The sequence below is a fragment of the Oryx dammah genome, unplaced genomic scaffold, assembly GCF_014754425.2.
Source record: "Oryx dammah isolate SB20612 unplaced genomic scaffold, SCBI_Odam_1.1 HiC_scaffold_18, whole genome shotgun sequence".
NCBI lineage: Eukaryota > Metazoa > Chordata > Mammalia > Artiodactyla > Bovidae > Oryx > Oryx dammah.
Window position 1 is genome coordinate 116,208,601 of NW_024070202.1, and position 20,620 is coordinate 116,229,220.

At 44.2% G+C, this 20,620-nt stretch overlaps 1 protein-coding gene across 3 annotated transcripts in view; it reads left to right on the top strand.

Annotated features, from left to right (window-relative positions):
* DPP6 (dipeptidyl peptidase like 6) overlaps nucleotides 1–20,620 on the top strand; it is a 966,644-nt gene that overhangs the window by 442,022 nt on the left and 504,002 nt on the right. The window lies entirely within an intron of this gene.

Sequence of the window (20,620 nt, forward strand, 5' to 3'; positions counted from 1 at the left end):
TCCGTTCTGCCCATGTTGCTGTTGTTTATTAGTTGCTAAGTTGTGTCCAACCCTTTGCAACCCCATGGACTGCAGTACACCAGGCTCCTCTGTCCTTCACTGACTCTCGGAGTTGGCTCAAAGTTATGTCCATTGAGTTGGTGATGCTATCTAGCCATCGCATCCTCTGCTGCCACCTTCTCCTGCCCTCAATCTTTCCTAGCATCAGGGTCTTTTCCAATGAGTCAGCTCTTCAAAACAGGTGGGAAAAGGATTGGAGTTTCAGATTTAGGCCTTTAGTCCTTCCAATGAATATCCAGGACCGATTTCCTTCAGAATGGACTGGTTGGATCTCCTTGCAGTCCAAGGGACTCTCAAGAGTCTTCTCCAACACCACAGTTCAAAAGCATTAATTCTTTGGCGCTCAACTTTCTTTATGGTTCAACTCTCACATCCATACATGACTACTGGAAAAACCATAGCTCTGACTAGATGGACCTTTGTGGACAAAGTGATGTCTCTGGTTTTAAATAAGCCGTTCTGCCCATGGACTAACTTATCTAAGACTCTCTGGACGAAAAGGAAGCTTGAAGGAACTGGCAAAGGATAGGGATGCCAGGCTCTTAAGTTCATCTGGAAACACCTGCAGGATTTGTGAGCTTCCAGAGCAGCGAGAGAGAGACAGAATCACTTTCACTGCAAAACAGGTTGACGTGTGAAGGATTTGAGGGGGCGAATTCAGAAGTCATGGGTGTCCAAGCAAGAGCAGGTTCAGAAGAAGAACTCAGGGCCTGGAGTTGCCAGGGTGGGTCCTGGAGCTGAAGTAGCAAAGGGACAGCAGTGTGACGTTTTTGAGGAGAGGAAGGGGTGTTGAATGATGCTGTTCTCCGAGGAAGGATGTAGTCTCATTACTGGAGAGACCAACGTAGCAGTGAAGTGAACACCAGTGCAAAGCTGTGATCTGTGTGTCCTGGTGTCCACGGGTAGTTCCCAGTCTTCTGGGATGTAAGTCACATGCTGTATTAAAAGAAGTCCAAAAAGATCTTGCTGCAATGCGTATCAGAGAGTGTTCTTGCCTATGGTTTCCCCAAGAAGTTTCACGGTATCCAGTATTACATTCAGGCCTTTCTCCCACTTTGAGTTTATTTTTGCACGTGATCTTAGAGAATGTTCTAGTTTCATTCTTTTTCAGGTAGGTGTCCAGTTTTTCCAGCACCACTTACTGAGGAGACTATCTTTTCTCCATCATATGTTCTTGCCGCCTTTGTCATAGATTAATTAGCCTTAGGTGCATATGTTTATTTCTGAGCTTTTGCTGCTGTTTTTGTGCCAGTACCATACCATACTTTTTGATCAGTGTAGGTTTATAATATACTCTGAAGCCAGGGAGCCTGGTTCCTCCAGCTTCCTTTTTCTTTCTCAAGATTGCTTTGATTATTCAGGGTCTTTTGTGTTTCCGTATAAATATAAAGCTTTTTCTTGGTCCTAGTTCTGTGAAAAGTGCCGTTGATGATTTGATAGGGGTTGCATTGAATCTGTAGAATGGCTTGGGTAATATATTCATCTTAACAATATTGATTCTTCCAATCCAAGAACATGGTATATCTTTCTGTATCATCTTCATTTTCTTTCATCAGTGTGTTACAGTTTTGAGAGTATACGTCTTTTCTTTCAAAACTTTCCTTCCTACCTGAGGAAGGAAAAGGAATTCTGCCCTTCTTGATGCAATGATAAATGGGATTGTTTCCTTAATTTTTCTTTCTGAATTTTCATCGTTACAGTATAGAAATGCAGTGATAAATGGGACTGTATTAATTTTGTATCCTGTGAACTTCACCAGAACTGATGATGAGCTCTAGTAGTATTCTGCTCACTTAATCTACTACATGAAAACCCACACCGCCCCATCCAACCAGATCGGCTGTATCCACAACCCAAATTCAAAACAGATGGGAACCAGCTGACTTTCCTTCCTGGAAAATACTCTCTCTGCACGGAACACAGTCCGCTGTGTTATACTTTATCAGCAAGTGTCACATTAAACTTGGTCCTGTGCTTCCTCTTTAGTAGTGGAGTTGCCACTGAAAGCTTCTCCAGGAATTCCCAGTGTTCCACAGAGAAAAGCTGGAGGATGTAAAGGGCTGGAAAATGCTTTCCGTTCACCTTCACTGAAATGTCTTCAGCTCCAACGTGCCTGCCGAAAATGCAAAGACGCTCACCACTTACAGTAATGAACAGTCACCATGTTTCCGGCTCATCGGGAATTGTAGCTTTATTATTTTTTATGGAAATGAGCTGTGCCTGTCTTTGGCATTAACTGATTTGGTTTTGTAATAGACATCTTTCACCCTCTCTTGTTGAGAAAGACAAGACTGGATGAGTCTGATGATCGAGTCCTGAAAATTGAGGACAAGAATTTAACTGGGTAAAGAAGCAATTCTCTAAAAGATTTTAGAGGTCAATGGTGGCTTGAAGTCGTTGCTTTAAAAATATCAGACAGGTGTGGGGTGTGTATTCTTGTTTCAGACATCCTTTGGAAACACGGAATGGACTGAAATGTCTTTTAAAATTTCATCTGGATGCCTTGTGGCCTTAAAGCCACAAGGAGGAGATAACTATGCGTTTGGGTGAAATTTCAGCCTGAATCCCACTTGCTGTAACTCTTCACGAGACTGATGTTTCCTTCCTGACTTGGGCATCTTGTGTTCCTTAATGTGGGGAAATAAATTAAAGAGAGGAGGGTGGAAAGGATTTTTTAAAATAGCCCAGGGAACGTGGTTAAGTCCAGGAAGTTTCTTCTCCGTGCTCCTCCCCATCTGCCGTTTACTCTCTGGAACTCTTTATGTCATGTCCCTGATAGGCCTTTAGTCACCCCCGGTACCTATACAGGACCGGTATTTGTTCATAGTTCATTCTCCTTATCAAGCGCATTTTTTTATGTGCTATATTCCACCTGGCTTTGCTAAAAGATTAAGACAAATCCAATTACTTAAAAACGTGTAAAACTGGTACAATGTGTCACCCTCCTTCAGAACATCCATGACTTTAGCAATAGCAGTGTGTATATTTAAAACAGATAATCAACTAGGACCTACTGTATAGCATAGAGAACGCTGCTTAATAGTCAGCAATAACCTAAACGGGAAAAGAATCTGAAGAAGAATGGATACATGTGCGTGTGTGACCGAATCGCTTTGCCGTGCACCTGAAACCACCACGGCGCTGTTCATCAGGCGTGTTGCTGCACCGCTTCAGTTGTGTCCGACTCTGCAGCCCCATGCACTGTGGCCCGCCAGGCTCCTCTGTCTACGGGATTCTCCAGCAAGAACACTGGAGTGGGTTGCCAGGCTCTCCTCCGGATCTTCCCAGCTCAGGGACTGAACCCATATCACTTAGGGCTCCTGCACTGGCAGGTGGGTTCTTTACTATTTGTGCCACCTGGGAAGCAATAATCAAGTATATGCCAACGTAAAATAAAACAAAAACCAAAAGCCTAACAATAACGGTTGGTGAACAGACCAAACTGAATTATTACTGGTTGAAATTTCTGGTACAAAGTTATGGCAGAGTTGATACAAGACAGACTGTGGTTCCACTAGGTCCCAGTTGTTCGTGGAAAAGCAGGGAGAGGTCACTGTGGGGCCTGTCTTGGCGCCCCTCAACCGCTGATGGATTCTGTGTGTGTTATCCGGTCTGTGAATTCTGTGTTTTCATTGGAGCAAGTGCTGCATCAGTCAAGAACCAAACAGCAGATACTGTTGCTGGGTTCAACTTCCGTTTCCAGGTTGAGCTTATGGCAGTGGAGTCAAAATTTGCCGTGAATCCCTTCTTGAGAAAAACGGCCATAAGCACGGACGTTGAGTCAGTGTCCTGGGCCAGCCTCCATGGTGGTGGCCGGCTCCTTTTAGCTCCGGGCGCTCGGATGCTGTAGGATCTGGAATGCAGCCCTCCACCAGCAACTTTACAAACCACACCAGTGATAGAATAGTCTTGATAACAGAATTTTCCATGGCAGTGTACATTTTATTTCCTTACTAGTGGTGGTGGTGCTTTAGTCGCTAACTCGTGTCTAACTCTTGCAACCCCATGGACTGTAGCCTGCCATGCTCCTCCGTCCATGGGATTCTCCAGGCGAGAACTCCGGAGTGAGTTGCCGTTTCCTTCTCCAGGGGATCTTCCTGACCCGGGATTCGTATCTGATCGACTTTTAGAGATGTGTAGCTTCCAGGGATGGGGGAGCCTGGTGGGCTGCCATCTCTGGGGTCGCACAGGGTCGGACACGACTGAAGCGACTTAGCAGCGGCAGCAGCTTCCCTTACTAGCATCTGACCCATGTCTAGAGAGCTTTAGCCTCTCCTACTAGATTCTGAGAAAAACTGCTTTCGTCTCAGAAACCGCACAAGACGCTGAGCATTTTCTCAAACTGCTAAGCCATGAATTTGGAACACAGGCTTTTCAAAAATTTGTGTCTGACGCCCCTGTGAAGGTGGAGATGGTGGACTGTAAAGCACCAGCACGGTCTGGTGATTAAAATGGGAAACCAAGGTGAGCAGGGAGCTCTTTCAGAACGTTTTCCAAGGTCTGCCTTCTGACGCGCTCACGTGATTCCTCTTGACAATAGTGGGTGTCCATGTCCGTGGAAGGCTAGATTCCACCCTGTAAGTAGTAGGTTTGCCCAGAGAAAGATGGTCATCAAACCACAAAATCTGAAATGCATGCCCATTTTTGTCTCTTGGAAATATTCAATAGAGATGTCCTTGAATGGTGGTGATGTAGGTGTTAAAATGAATGAAAGAACTTTCCTTCTCTATTTTGAGTACAAGATTTGCATTCTTCTTGTTAGAATGTTTGAGGTTGTTACAGTGTTCCCACTGGAAATTCTAAAATTATGGCACTAACTACGAATCTTAAGTTGGATCCCTGTGTAGGAGAGTCAGGTAAACATATTTTAAATTTTAATGGCTGCCTAATACCCTATCCACTTATTAGACAGCTGTTGGATTGGAGGAAGGTTTTTATTTGTTTTTAATTTTTTTTATTAAAGTATTGTTGCTTTACAATGTTAATTTCTGCTGTACAGCAAGGCGATTCAGTTATATACATTTTAAAAAGTATTCTTTTCTGTTATGGTTTATCACAGGATACTGGTTATAGTTCCTGTGCGGTACAGTAGGACCTTGTTGTTTATCCATCGTATTTATACAGTTTGCATCTGCTAATCCCAACCTCCCAACCCATCATTCCCCTCGGGCATGATGTCCGTCCTCTACGCCTGTGAGTCTCTTTCTGTTTCATAGATAAGTTCGTTCATGTTGCATTTTAGTTTCCGCATATAAGTGATACCGTGGGGTATTTGCCTTTCTCTTTCTGACTTATTTCATTTAGTATGATCATCCTACAGTCAGAGTCAAGAGGCAGAGTAGAGGAAAGGAGAGCTGGAAATACCAGCTGGAGGTCAGGAGAGGAGAGGAATTCCCAGCTGTGCGGTCTGCATTCTAAGGGGCGGGGGGATGGGCGGGGCAGAGTGGTCCACCTGGGGAGGTGGAATGTTTTGTTGGGTTTGGAAGCAATTTGGGGAAACAGGACCTACTTACATGTTGTTGTGCAGTTGCTAAGTTGTGTCCGACTCTTTGCGACCTCGTAGACTGAAGCACGCTAGGCTTCCCTGTCCATCACCAACTCCCACTTTGCTCAAACTCATGTCCATTGAGTCGGTGATGCCATCCAACCATCTCATCCTCGTTACCCCCTTCTCCTCCTGTCTTCAGTCTCTCCCAGCATCAGGGTCTTTTCCAGTAAGTCTATTCTTCGCATCAGGTGGCCAAAGTATTGGAGCTTCAACTTCAGCATCAGTCCTTCCCATGAATATTCAGGACTGATTTCCTTTAGGATTGAATGGTCTGATCTCCTTGCTGTTCAAGGGACTCTCAAGAGTCTTTTCCTGCACCACGGTTCAAAAGCATCAATTCTTCGGCGCCCACAAGAGAGGGTTACAGTGCTGTGATGCCCTGGGAAGGATGGGAAGCAGCAGAGGGTTAGTCATATTCTCAAAGAAAGAGAAGAAAACTGAACTTCACATGACAGAATCCTGCATAAAAGAACAGGATGTGAGGGGAATATATGAAACTGGAAGAGCGACTTGGACCTAAAATTACACTTTGTGGGGGAGTTATGTCATCTGGGTGTGACTTTGAGGGACTGGCAAGGGCACTGTAGGATTCTAGTTTTCAGAGAACTGAAAAGGAGTGTGTGATGTCCCAAATAAAACTCAAGTCCACAAGCAACAGGGTGTTTTAAGGCCATATGATATATACACGCACACGAGTAGGTAGATAGGAACGCAGATATATACACGTCCTATTTCTTGAAATAATCTGAAAAACATTTAAGACTTGGGATGGTTAGACTTTCTGGCTCTGATTTTGAAAAAACAAACAAACCCTCCACTCTCTCAGTACCAAGTCATATGATACACAGTCAGAGGATATGATTACCAGTGAGAGAGTTTTGCCAGGTAAAATCTGTCATGCCATTACAAATCAGTTCAGTTCAGTTACTCAGTCGTGTCCGACTCTTTGTGACCCCACGGACTGCAGCACACCAGGCCTCCCTGTCCATCACCAACTCCCGGAGCTTACTCAAACTCATGTCCATCGAGTCGGTGATGCCATCCAGCCATCTCATCCTCTGTCATCCCCTTCTCCTCCTGCCTTCAATCTTTCCCAGCATCAGGGTCTTTTCAAATGAGTCAGTTCTTCGCATCAAGTGGCCAAAGGATTGGAGTTTCAGCTTCAGCATCAGTCCTTCCAATGAAGTTTAAGGGTTGATTTCCTTTAGGATGAACAGGTTGGATCTCCTTGCAGTCCAAGGGACTCTCAAGAGTCTTCTCCAACACCACAGTTCAAAAGCATCAATTCTTCAGGCATTACAAATCATAAAGCCTTAATACTTCAAAGCTCACACCTCGAAGCTCCGATGGGGGCCCAGGGGTGACTGTTTCACTTTGACAGTGTGAACAGTCATTGCCAATAGCCCTCTTTGCTGGCAGTTGGGAGAACACATGGATGCTTCTGACTTCACATCCCAGCCCTTCCCCCTCGTAGCTGAGCAATCTTGGGCAAATCTGGTTCAATTCCACATTTGGAGATAATGCCAGTCACACCATTGCTATGAGGAAAACATTTTTTAAGCACAGAACACTATTCTTAGAATGAAGATTTCAATCTGCCATTGAATGAGCCCTTACTGTGCATGTTGGCATTAACGATGATATTTGAGTGACTCTTCTGATTTTCAGCATTTGGTGAGGGTTTGTGTCCATTCCAAGAGGTGTTGTTCTAGGAAATCATAGAATTTTGACTTTTAGGGCACTTTATAGACCATCTTGGCCAGTGTGATTTTTGGACCCCTGTTTTAGTAACAGAAACCTATTCCGTAAAGAAAAGACAAATCCAACATGTAAAAGAGACGAAAGCACCGCCCTCGTGACCCTGGGACAGGCCATCAGAGCCCCAGAGCAACAGTCTAGATGCCTGATTCAGTAGAAGGATTTTGTGCACGAGGAAATAGGGCTCAGAGAGGTTATGCCAATTACCAAAATCACACAGCCAGCACTTTGCAGATTCAGGACAGTTTCTTAGTTTTTGCTTCAAACCAAGCACTCCTGGGTGAGACCCAATAAAAATAATATACTAAGACGATTAACCCCCAAACTGAGATGGACTGGAAACTGAAACGGAAATAAAAGAATTCAGTGTTATAAAAGCAATAAAAACCCTTGTCTGCAGACCAGCTGAGAAGGGGTATGTGCTGAGGGCAGCCGGGGTTTCCTTGTCTTCCTGTCTGCGGGAAGACAGAGATGTTTCTTCTTTTTACAGCACCATCCCTGGAGGCATTAGGGTTTTCAGAGCAACTTCTATTCCATGAGTTACTTAATGAGTTGTTTTTCAAACGAGGGGGGAGAAAATGAGGATATAACAAATGTTTTTCTCCCCAAATTTCAAAAATAAGCAACAATTAATAAATTCTGCCTGCTTTGGAAGTAGGCAGTAGGTAATTTTCAATTTCCTCTTACACTTGAATAGCTTCAAAGGTAGTAGTTATACGCCAGGTGTAGGAAGATCAGAGTCAAGAGACACAGGATCCCAGACAGACACCCGGACACACTGGGTACCTGGCTCAGCAGGAAGGCCGGTGTCGAAACACTGGGAATGTTACCCGTTCACAAGCTTGAACTGAACTGATGCTGTGTTGATCACTGCCCTGGGACTATGGATCCCCTGTGAGGGTCTCATAAAAGCTGTGGATCTGCCAACCAGAAAAATGTCTCCTATCTTGAAACTTTTGCACCTTTGTTTTATGTCCCTGGATATGTTCCAGTGTCTCCTGGTTTGTAGTCTATGGGAACTTGAACAGAATTTGTATCCTGATGTAGCAAGAAAAATTGTTATAAATCTCAATTATACTGAACTGGTTCATAGTGCTTTTCCGATCTACTCTGTCCTTCCACTTTTCTATCTGTTCATTCTATTAATTTTGGAGAGTTTGGTATTGAAATGCCAACTAAAAATCTTAATCTACCTAAAAACCTAATTGTAATATATAGCAGAGCTATATGTAACTTTGTTCTGTATTTTTCAAGTCTCCTGTGAATGTGTTATCATACTTTCATAATTTAAAAAAAAAACTTTCAAACTGTAAAAACAACAAAAAAGAAAAAGTCTCATAACTTCCTGATCGGGTGAGGCTCACAGAAGCTCTTATGTCCATCTGTGGGCTCCAAGTTGAGTATCTCTCTGTTCCCTTCGTGTGGTTTGTGTCCTGAATTTGTCAGCTGTGTGACTTGGGTAATTTACATCACCTCTAGGGCTTCCCTACGTTAGCTCAGCTGGTAAAGAATCCGCCTGCAATGCAGGAGACCCCCGTTCGATTCCTGGATCAGGAAGATCCGCTGGAGAAGGGAGAGGCTACCCACTCCAGTCTTCTTGGGCTTCCCTTGTGGCTCAGCTGGTAAAGAATCCGCCTGCAATGCGGGAGACCTGGGTTCCACCCCTGGGTTGGGAAGATCTACTGCTATAAATAGTAGTAGAAGTGTAGGATTTGATCTTTCGATTTCCTGGGTTACTCTGCAAGACAAAACTAGGGATCTGTGGATTTAGGGGGTCTATGGATCCCTGGATGCAGCTTTAGCTGAGGGTCAGCATGTGCTCTGTGGGTCACGGCCGACTTGCTGGCCGTCTTCTCATCACCAGGACGACAGGATGCCCATCGGCCTCCAATAGGGGCAAGTGTGACAAAGGACTTCTTCTACTTAAAGCTCTCTAATGTGGAATGTGTTTTCCCTTCCCTGACACACAGCTGTGAGCCTCTGATAGACACAGGCCCTGTTCCTTCTGTATCTCCAGCAGCATGCACTGTGCCTACCCATGAGTCTATGTGCAAAAGAAATCAGTGAAGGGGTGAAGCACGTCGTCCTCTCTAAAACCCATCCAGTGAGTGTCTCGCAGAGCTCGGGGGTCCGTGGTTTGATTCATTCAGCAAATGGATTAAATTTTTGGAGGAAAATAAAATCCAGCCCCCCGAACGCCGGGCTCACCTTGCTGTCTCTGATGCTTGACGTGTCACTGCCACTTTTCCTTTCCCCAAATCCCACCCCCGCCTCACTTGCCTGAAGCCTTTCCCCACCACGAAAGCATCAACTCTTTGCCCTAGCTACAGGCCAGGCATGGCCATCCAGTGTTGCCATGACTCATGTCTGTAACGTAAGTGAACGTTCTCTCATTTACCAACTCACAAACAAGAAAGCCAGTTGATGAGAAAAGGTGGGAAAATGGACAGTGTGTGTTCCCAAAGCCCCTTTCTGTTGTTGCTGAAGCAGAAGCACCAAGTCTTTCTCCTCCTCGAAAGTGACGCCCTGAAATGAAAAGATGGTAAGATCCAGATTGCACCACCTTCTGCTATGTGTAGAGAGAGTTGACTTGGAGGACCAGTTTGAGTTGGTCCTCTGAGACTCAGGTGGGAGGAGTGCTTTCAGAGAAAAAGGAAGCAAGTGGATCAAGATGGCAAGGCTGAGTTGGTCTGGAACATTCCTCCTGCTTGCCCTCTGCTAGGTGGGATGGCCACCTTTCTTAGGCTTTGTCAAAGGCAGCGTGGGTGCACAAGTGATTTCCAGGGTGGGTAACAGCATACCGTGCTTTCTTAAGAAGAAAGAAATGAAACAGTGAGTGAGTGAGTGTTGTGTGCTCAGCTGTGTCTGACTGTTTGTGACCCCAAGGACTGTAGCCCACCAGGCTCCTCTGTCCATGGGATTCTCCAGGCAAGACTGCTGGAGTGGGTTGCTGTTTCCTTCTCCAGGGGGTCTTCCCCACCCAGGGATCGAACCCACATCTCCTGCTTCTCCTGCATCGGCATGCAGATTCTTGAACACCGAGCCACCTGGGAAGCCCAAAACAGTGAAGCTTCGGTTTATAGAGCCAAGGAGTGGTGAGGCAGGGGGCTGCGTAGGAGAAGAAGTACCAGCCTTGGGTTCCAGCAGGCCGGAGTGTAAATCCCAGTCCTGCCACTTACCAGCTCAGCAGTGCTGGACTCTGGGTGACCTCAGTTTCTACACTGAGCTCAGTAGACAACAGCTGTAAATATTGTCAGTGCAGTGGTTATGATGTCTTGTCAATGAAAGAGCTAATGGTCAGGTAGGCCTTGGCAGGGAGGCCAGGGTCCCTGTGACTTTCATAAAGGAGCAGAGAGATAATGACCTGGTGTGAGTTGGGTCAAAGTGTTTACTGTCTGTGTGGCCCCAGACAGTCTGGCTGTAGGACAAAGTCGCCAAATGGATGCACGTTTGTTGCGTTGAATGAAGTTGTTTACTTTCCCTTAACTGCTGCTATGCTCAAAATTGCAGAGATAATACACTGCACTTGAAGCAATTAGTCTGCAGTTTTTGACTCAATTAAATTCACTTAGGCTTGTGGCTTCAATAATTATATTAGGGTACTTGAAGCTTAGTTGTAGTTTATTAGTTATCAGAAATGTATTTGCAGCTTGGTTGCTTATCCAGCTTAGTTCAGTAGTGATATTGCCATGAACGTGGAGATGTTAGCAGCTCTGGTATGCAGCTTTGCCTGCAAAGTAGACTCTGTATTTTAAAGTTACTAAGTTCTTACAGGATTACCAAGCTTGGTTTCCTGAAGAATTATGGTCTTTGTAATGCACAGATGTACGATTAGAATTTTCTATTAGTTTTTGTCTATGCTGTAATATCCCTGTTGAAAATTTTAGATTTAGGTAATTGTGTTGTCATTGCTTGAATGAGGAAACTGTAGTTAAAGTAACAAGACAGTAATTGAATTCAAGCAAAACGCTAAAGAATATGAAGATCACTGTCACCAGAACACTGGCTTGTGCCTTTTGTGAAGCTTGCAGAAAACATTCTTGTCAAATGAATACGAAAGAAAGGAAACGCTAAATTATGTATGTTTTTTCACTCAGATCTTAATTTTGTGAAAGACACTTAGAATACCTTTTAATTCTGTAGGAGCTTCTGAGCTGATCCAATGTCTGGAATTTCATGAGCACACAGAGAAAAATTTTACGACGTTGCTTTTGCTGGAGGATCCTCAGTTTTGGCCTCAAATCACATCTTTGTTGGATTTGAAAATATTCGCAGAGGTGTATTAACATCGTCTTGTTTAGAAACGTGTGAGGGGATTTCTAATAATGCAGGACTCAGTATTTGCCCTTCTTTTGCATACTCTTTCCACGTTGGGAAATGTCTGCTGTCATCTTATATGACCCTGTAAAGAGGTGTAGCGAATTTAAGGATAGTGAGAGAGATTTGGGGGGAATTATTAAGCCCTGAATCAGTCACATACATATCATATCAACCACACGCTCTCCTGTACTTTTTACACCCGTGCCAGCACACACAGCTGACTCCTGGACCAAAAAGCTAGGGATCACCTCACTGACGGCCCTCGTACACTGATAGAACTTACTGGAAAGATAAATCGCTTGGTTGGTTTTTGTTGAGCAGGTCGAGGTGGCCCCAGCTGAAGCCCATTGCAGCAAAAGCTCAGAAACCACTGGCAGAGAAGTAGTACCTACACCTGAGGATGGAGACATGTGTCTGTCTCTTTGTTCATCAGGAGATGCTATTTTGCTTCGTCTTGGACTGGTTAAGTAACAATCCAGCATCGACTGTTTCCAGCCACAGGAAGGGCATATACGTTAGAGAAAAAAAACTGATGGCTTGAGTGCCGTCGATCATTCCAGAGAGAGGTTCTCTCCTCTCTGTTGGCAGTTACGGCCCCTGATGTGGGAGCTGGGAGTATCTGCATGTACGTCTGTCCTGTCATCCGTCCATCGTTCCCTTCTACTTGGTTGAAGTAGACTTCAGATGCTAGGATGTTATGACGCTGTGTCTGTGGAGCGAAAAGCACTGGAGACGCAGAGAGCACAACGGTTGGTTTTCCCCTCAGCGCTTCTTCTTCTTTGGGCAGAAGCAGCACAATCAGATAACATTTTGCGTTTCTAACCCACGGCCTCAGCGTCTCTGGCACTATAACGATAAACTGTAGAAGCAGAAAGGTCAGCAACAGAAGGAAGACAATCTTCACTTGTTCTAAAACATCGTACGTGCGACCTGCTGTGTCATGAAGAGTACCGTGCTTATTCATTCATTTCTCAGCTGCATTGGGCAACATGGAAGACTGCAAACAACGTGAACCCCAACCTTCACCTTCTGTTTTCTGTGGCAGGAGAATTCAAGTAGATTCAGGAAACCAGAGTGTGTAGGATAGAACAGAAGACTTCTTAGACTCTAAAAGACTTCCGAATTCCAGGTGTGCTCAGGAAGACAGCACCGTTTATTGGGTATCTATTATGAAATATTTGGTATCACATACTGAGAGGGATCTTCTCAGGCAATAAACATTACGGCCTTTGTAGTATTTCCATAACAGTTATAAAATTTCCTTTTTAGCTGCTGCCTATAAATGAGTAGTATTTGGATCTGAGCTGGTTAAGCTTTGAAATAGATAAGGTGAACTTGAATTTGTTATAGCAAAAGTTTGATGAGTTTGCCATTAGTGAAGGCTACAGAGAAGATGTTTGAAACATACAACACGCTCACATTAGCTAAATATGCTTACTTCAGATGCATGTATTTATGTTACATTTCTGTGAAGTTATCGACCTGCTGTCAAATGCCGTGCAAAAATCAAACCAGATAATGTGTGTAAGAGTTCACACCGTACAAACTGCGATGGTATTACTGTGATCGCACCTTCTGGTTTGTAGTTCTTTGTGGAAGCCAGCCTGCTTGCAGAAAAGAATGGGCATATTGGCCCTGTTTGGGGAAAATAAATGGAATAATGAAGAAAATTCAAAGTCGAATAAAACGCCATTCCGTACACATCCTGAAGAAGTGTATAAAGTAGTTTAAGCGTGGAGGATTATTGTAAGCATGACAATAAACTCGAAGGATATTGCTTCCTTTCCAAGATTCCACTTTTCCAAGATGGCTCGAACATTAAAGACCTCTCTTGGAGTTTATGTACGGTTCTTTCAACTGGCACTGTTAGCCTCGCGCAAAATCTCTAGAGTTTGTCTTTGAAAGGAAAGAAAGGAAGGAAGCGCTTCTGCACAAAACCTGTAGAAATGAGGGCTCCACATGGACAGGGTTTGGTGGGATGACTGCACGTGTGTGGGATCCAGCTGGCATTTGGCATTTGGCCTGTGTCTGGGACAGACAAGCGCTGATCTTGGTGAAGGATGGTTTCATCAAGCTCCACAACAGAAGGTCCACGTCCATTTTCATCAGCAACTGTCTCTGGCACTTGGTGCCTTTGGTCCCCCAACCGTGAAAATTTTATTGACCCATTTGCCGTGTCTCGTGTAAGTGGATGGAATCATCTTTCTTGACAGGAACTCTCCAAGAGTAACACTGTGCACTCGTCCCCGAGCATCTGAGCCTGCCATTTTTACAGGTCTCAGCGCTCGCCTCCACCTCCTGTGTCCGAAGACCTCACCAGATCCGCGTGTGAAGCATGCTGTCTTCAGTTTTGGCAGCGTTTCCATAATCATTCTAGAATTTCCTTATTTAGCTGCCACCTATGAATTAGTATTTGGGTCTGAACTAGTTAAGGTTTAAAATAGATTAAACCAACTGGAGTTCGTTATAGCAAAAGTTTGATGAGTTTGGCATCCATGAAGGCTACGGAGAACTACCAGTGAGATAATTAACCACAGGTGAAAAGTTTACAAAAACCCTAGTATAACAAGTGCGCATCGCATATACACGTGTCCTCATATTTTCCATTTACAGTTAGGAGGATGGGGACAAGAGGGAAAGCTAAACACCATGTGCCATTTCTTCATTCAGGACATAGTCTTGAATGCGGGGTTAAGTGGGTGGGGTTCCATAAGAAAAAGGGATATATTCTTTCCTGTTTGAAGATGGCCTAGAAATTACTTAAGTTCAGATCAGATCAGTCGCTCAGTTGTGTCCGACTCTTTGCAACCCCATGAATCGCAGCACACCAGGCCTCCCTGTCCATCACCAACTCCCAGAGTTCACTCAGACTCACATCCATCGAGTCAGTGATGCCATCCGGCCATCTCATCCTCTGTTGTCCCCTTCTCCCCCTGCCCCCAATCTCTCCCAGCATCAGTCTTTTCCAATGAGTCAACTTTTCGCATGAGGTGGCCAAAGTACTGAAGCTTCAGCTTTAGCATTATTCCTTCCAGAGAACATCCAGGACTGATCTCCTTTAGAATGGACTGGTTGGATCTCCTTGCAGTCCAAGGGACTCTCAAGAGTCTTCTCCAACACCACAGTTCAAAAGCATCAATTCTTCGGCGCTCAGCCTTCTTCACAGTCCAACTCTCACATCCATAGATGACTACTGGAAAAACCATAGCCTTGACTAGACGACCTTTGTTGGCAAAGTAATGTCTCTGCTTTTGAATATGCTATCTAGATTGGTCATAACTTTTCTTCCAAGGAGTAAGCGTCTTTTAATTTCATGGCTGCAGTCACCATCTGCAGTGATTTGGGAGCCCAAGAAAATAAAGTCTGACACTGTTTCCGTTGTTTCCCCATCTATTTCCCATGAAGTGATGGGACCAGATGCCATGATCTTCGTTTTCTGAATGTTGGGCTTTAAGCCAACTTTTCCACTCTCCTCTTTCACTTTCATCAAGAAGGTCTTTAGTTGTTCTTTGCTTTCTGCCATAAGGGTGGTGTCATCTGCATATCTGAGGTTATTGATATTTCTCCTGGCAATCTTGATTCCAGCTTGTGTTTCTTCCAGTCCAGCATTTCTCATGATGTACTCTGCATATAAGTTAAATAAGCATGGTGACCATATACAGCCTTGACGTACTCCTTTTCCTATTTGGAACCAGTCTGTTGTTCCATGTCCAGTTCTAACTGTTGCTTCCTGACCTGCATATAGGTTTCTCAAGAGACAGGTTAGATAGTCTGGTTCCCATCTCTTTCAGAATTTTCCACAGTTTATTGTGATCTGCACAGTCAAAGAAGCAGAAATAGATGTTTTTCTGGAACTCTCTTGCTTTTTCCATGATCCAGCGGATGTTGGCAATTTGATCTCTGGTTCCTCTGCCTTTTCTAAAACCAGCTTGAACATCAGGGAGTTCACGGTTCACGTATTGCTGAAGCCTGGCTTGGAGAATTTTGAGCATTACTTTAATAGCATGTGAGATGAGTGTAATTGTGCGGTAGTTTGAGCATTCTTTGGCATTGCCTTTCTTTGGGATTGGAATGAAAACTGACCTTTTCCAGTCCTGGGGCCACTGCTGAGTTTTCCACATTTGTTGGCATATTGAGTGCAGCACTTTCACAGCATCATCTTTCAGGATTTGAAATAGCTCAACTGGAATTCCATCACCTCCACTAGCTTTGTTCGTAGTGATGCTTTCTAAGGCCCACTTGACTTCACATTCCAGGATGTCTGGCTCTAGGTGAGTGATCACACCATCGTGATTATCCGGGTCATGAAGATATTTTTTGTACAGTTCTCCCGAGTATTCTTGCCACCTCTTCCTAATATCTTCTGCTTCTGTTGGGTCCATACAATTTCTGTCCTTTATTGAGCCCATCTTTGCATGAAATGTTCCCTTGGTATCTCTAATTTTCTTGAAGAGACGTCTAGTCTTTCCCATTCTGTTGTTTTCCTCTATTTCTTTGCATTGATCGCTGTAGAAGGCTTTCTTCTCTCTCCTTGCTATTCTTTGGAACTCTGCATTCAGATGCTTATATCTTTCCTTTTCTCCTTTGCTTTGTGCTTCTCTTTTTTTCACAGCTATTTGTAAGGCCTCCCCAGACAGCCATTTTTCTTTTTTGCATTTCTTTTCCATGGGGATGGTCTTGATCCCTGTCTCCTGTACAATGTCACGAACCTCATTACTTAAGTTAGACTTACTCTAATAACTCCTGCTGATTTCCCAGTCACAGTTACCTTCCACTTCGCCAGGTGACTTGGGAAACTATTCCCATTCCTAATCATCTCAGTCCTTATCTAGTTTAACTGTGTTTAAATACTGTATAAAAATTACGTTTGCTCCTGTGTGTGTGTCTGTCTCTGTGTATACATCCACGTTGCTGCGAATGGCATTCTTCCACTGTTTTATATGGCTGAGTAATATTCCACCGTGTGTGTGTTTCACATGTGCTTTATCCGTTCGTCTGCTGATGGACACTTAGGTTGCGCCCCATTTCTTGCCTATTGTAAATAGCGCTGCCATGAACCTAGGGGTGCATGTAGCTTTTCAAATTAGTGTTTTTGTCTTCTGCAGACTTATGCCTAAGAATTGAATCGCTGCATCGTACCGTGGTTCTGTTTCCAGTTTTTGGAGAGCCTCTACAGTTTTCCAGAGTGGCTGTATCCAGTTACATTCCCACTGACAGTATATGAGGGCTCTCTCTTCTCCACACCCTCTCCAACATTTGTTATTTGTGGTCTTTTTGATGAGAGTGACAGGTGTGAAGTGGTATCTCGTTTTGGTTTTGATTGGCCTTTCTCTGATGACTAGCAGTGTTGAGCATCTCTTCATGTGTCTGTTGACCATCTGAATGTCTTCTCTGGAAAAAATGTTGTGGGTTTTATGCCCATTTTTGATAGGGCTGTTTGTTTTTCGATATTGACTTGTATGAGCTGTTTGTGTATTTTGAATATTAACCCCTGTCACAGTCATATCATTTGCAAACATTTTCTCCCATTTGGTAGGTAATCTTTTCATTTTGTTTATGGTTTCCTTTTCTGTGCAAAAGCTTTCAAGTTTAATTAGGTTCCATTTGTTTGTTTTTGCTTTTCTTTCCTTTGCCTTAGGAAAAAATTATTGCTGCAATTTATATCAAAGAGTGTTCTGCCTGTGTTTTTTTTTCCTAAGAGTTTTATGGTTTTTGGTCTTACATTTAGGTCTTTAATCTATTTTGACTAATGTTTGTATATAGTGTGACAAAATATTCTATTTTCATGGAATACTACTCAGCCATAAAAAGAATGATATTTTACCATTTGCAAGAACATGAATGGACCTGGTGGCTGTTATGCCTTCTGAAATGTCAGACAGACAAAGACAGATACCATATGTTACCAGTAATATGGCGAATCTAAAAAAAAAAAAAAAAAGAAAACATTTGAATCAATATGGAGAAGCCTGGTAGGCTGCAGTCCATGGGGTCGCTGAGAGTTGGACACGACTCAGTGACTTCACTTTCACTTTTCACTTTCATGCATTGGAGAAGGAAATGGCAACCCACTCCAGTGTTCTTGCTTGGAGAATCCCAGGGACAGCAGAGCCTGGTGGGCTGCCGTCTGTGGGGGTCACACAGTCGGACACGACTGAAGCGACTTAGCAGCAGCAGCAGCAAAGCAGAAACAGACTCACAGATATAGAAAACAGTCTAGTAGTTCCCAGTGGGGAAAAAGGAGGGGAGGGGCCATCTGGGGTAGAGAATTCAGGCTACAAACTACCGTGTATAAAATAAATAAGCTGTGAGGATATATTGGACGGAATAGGTAATACAGTCAACATTTTATAATAACTTTAAATGAGCTGTATTTCAATTAAAAAAAAAAAACTGTGTTTGCTAATGAATTGTTCTCTCATTTTTGCCCATTCAGCTCAATACTGGCTGTATTTCCAATTGTCTTTTCCCTTTCCTTTTTTAAGACATTTTATGCTGTTCATTTGTTTTCTGCTGTGCTGGGTCTCTGCTGCTGCGCGGGCTCTTCTCTCCTTTGGAGCACAGGCTCTGGGGGCGTGGGCTGCAGTCATTTCGGCCCGTGGCCTTAGCTGCCCTGCTGCCTGTGGAAGCCTCCTGGGCTGAACCCATGACCCTGCACTGGCAGGCCGATTCTTGACCACTGGAGCCCCAGGGGAGCGCCTCCTGCGCTTTTTTGCTGGTCCCTGCCAGAAGTAAGCTCGACTTTGTCTTTTCCCGACCCCAGCCATCCCAGAGTGCGGTCTTCCCTCCCAGGTTCTACCCCGAGAGCTTGTTTGTCCCCCTTCTTCCCGTCTTAGTCACCCCCACGTCGTGACCCCCTCCTTCACATCAGCTTTGTGAATCTTTTCTGGTCCAAGAGCACTTGGTTCCCGCAGGCGGTGGGTGGTGGCAGGATCTTTTAGGAGTCTTCCAAGTGTTACCAGACGTCACGGGATCTTGACAGGCTTCTCCCCGCTCAAGGGCAGCTGTTGGGTTGGTCCTCCCAAGCTCTCGGCTTGGGATCTACGGTCCCCGTTTGCCACATGAGGAGACAGAAACTCAGTGAAAACGTGCCTGAGGCCACGTGGCTGGTGCTCGTGGAGGCGGCGCTCAGACTGGGCCCCTGGTTCCGTGTCCCGCCCACTTAGGAGGGACTGGCTGTCCAGCAAATAGCCTTTTCCGACTTCTTCCCAACGACAACAAAAAGATTCGTGCCTGAGTTGGATTGCCTCAAGCCTCCGCGGTCCCACCTAAGCCTCTAGGACTGGTTTCCAGCTCCATTTCAGATGCACACTGGGTTCTCGTGATTCTCCGTTGCAGCTGATCTCTGCTCGTTGCCCTCAGAATCACTTTTAACATCGACGTGAGTTCAGCTGGAGTCTCTCTTCCGTAATGGGAACTCCATTCTCAAAGAAACATAGCAATATTTCTTAATTAGATATCTGTTCTAATGATTCAGAAAGAGACTCAGATGGTCCCGTTTGCTTTATTTTCATTATAAATTAAAGATTTGGATGGTGTTTTCGTGATGTATTCAGAATTGTAGAGAGATTGGCGGAATTCAATAAACATTATTAATAATCAGAAGAAAGACACTTATATTTTCTGTCATACACACACCTCTAAATGTTTAGGCCAAGGGCACATTTTTAATGGATTCAAATAACAAATATAAATTGTGCCTCTGTTACCCGAATATCTTACCTGTTTGGAGGTTTTATTGTCAGGAGGTACCAAATTACTTGCATGCATCATTTTAATTGAACCTTAGGTCTGACATTTTTATTGAAAAAAGTGGATTTCAAGTTGTTTTTCATGCATAAAGGCTGCTAAATCTATGCTTTATTGGTGAAATCTCTCTCAAATATGGATAACCTTACCTCCATGTTCCAAGGAAAAAATAAAACCTCGCTGTCTCATATGCTTGAGGTTTGGCAAAAATTGATCAATTAACTCTGCAGAAATTTATCATGAAAGGGCTGTAGGGAATGAAAGAAACTGATTTGTGTCCAGTTCGGCTCATCAAAATATCATCTCTGGACCAGTGATAATCTGGGCATCCGAGACTTGGGTTTTGTTCACAGTGAGGTAACCCTTGTGTGGCTCTGGTCCCTGTTCAGAAACATAATGTGGTCGCATCTCTGGTGGTTTGTCATTCATGGGAGGGGGCTCAGCGGTAAAGCATCTGCCTGCCAGTGCAGAAGATTCAGGAGGCGCGGGTTCGATCCCTGGGTTGGGAAGACCCCCTGGAGAAGGAAATGGCAGCCCACTCCAGTGCTCTTGCCTGGGGAATCCTATGGACAGAGGAGCCAGGTGGGCTGCAGTTCACGGGGTTGCAGAAGAGTTAGACACAACTTGGCGACTACACGGCAACAACAGACGACACATGGGAGACTGTGTGTGTGTGTGTGTGTGCTCATGCAGTTGCGTCCAACTCTGTTACCCCTGGAGGAAAATTGTCAGGACTCATAATCTGTATTTTGATGAAACAAGAATGCACATATAATTATGATAAACATTGAACCTCTGCCCCCAGAAACAGAATGTAAAAGCCTGAAAACTCCACCTGATACCTGTGGATACCAATGGCATCTCTTGTCATCCTAACAGACTTTGTCCAGATCTAAAGTGGCTCATGCGTGCACAGTGTGACTTGTTTATGAAGAATGCATAATTCTGGCATTATAGTCTATGGTTAATTTTAGCCTGTAAGTATAGAAATACTTTACAGCACTTGCTATAATCAGCACCATATAATTTGTGTAGTTGCTGCATAGAAATAATATCACTTTGTTTTCCTATCTTGTTTTTCTCTGGAGAGCTAGTGGTTTAGCACTGATTTATATCTTTTCCTGGGGTAGACGGTAAATGAAATAATCTGATCTGCCATGAAGAAGGAGTGAAGAAAGGGAGGTG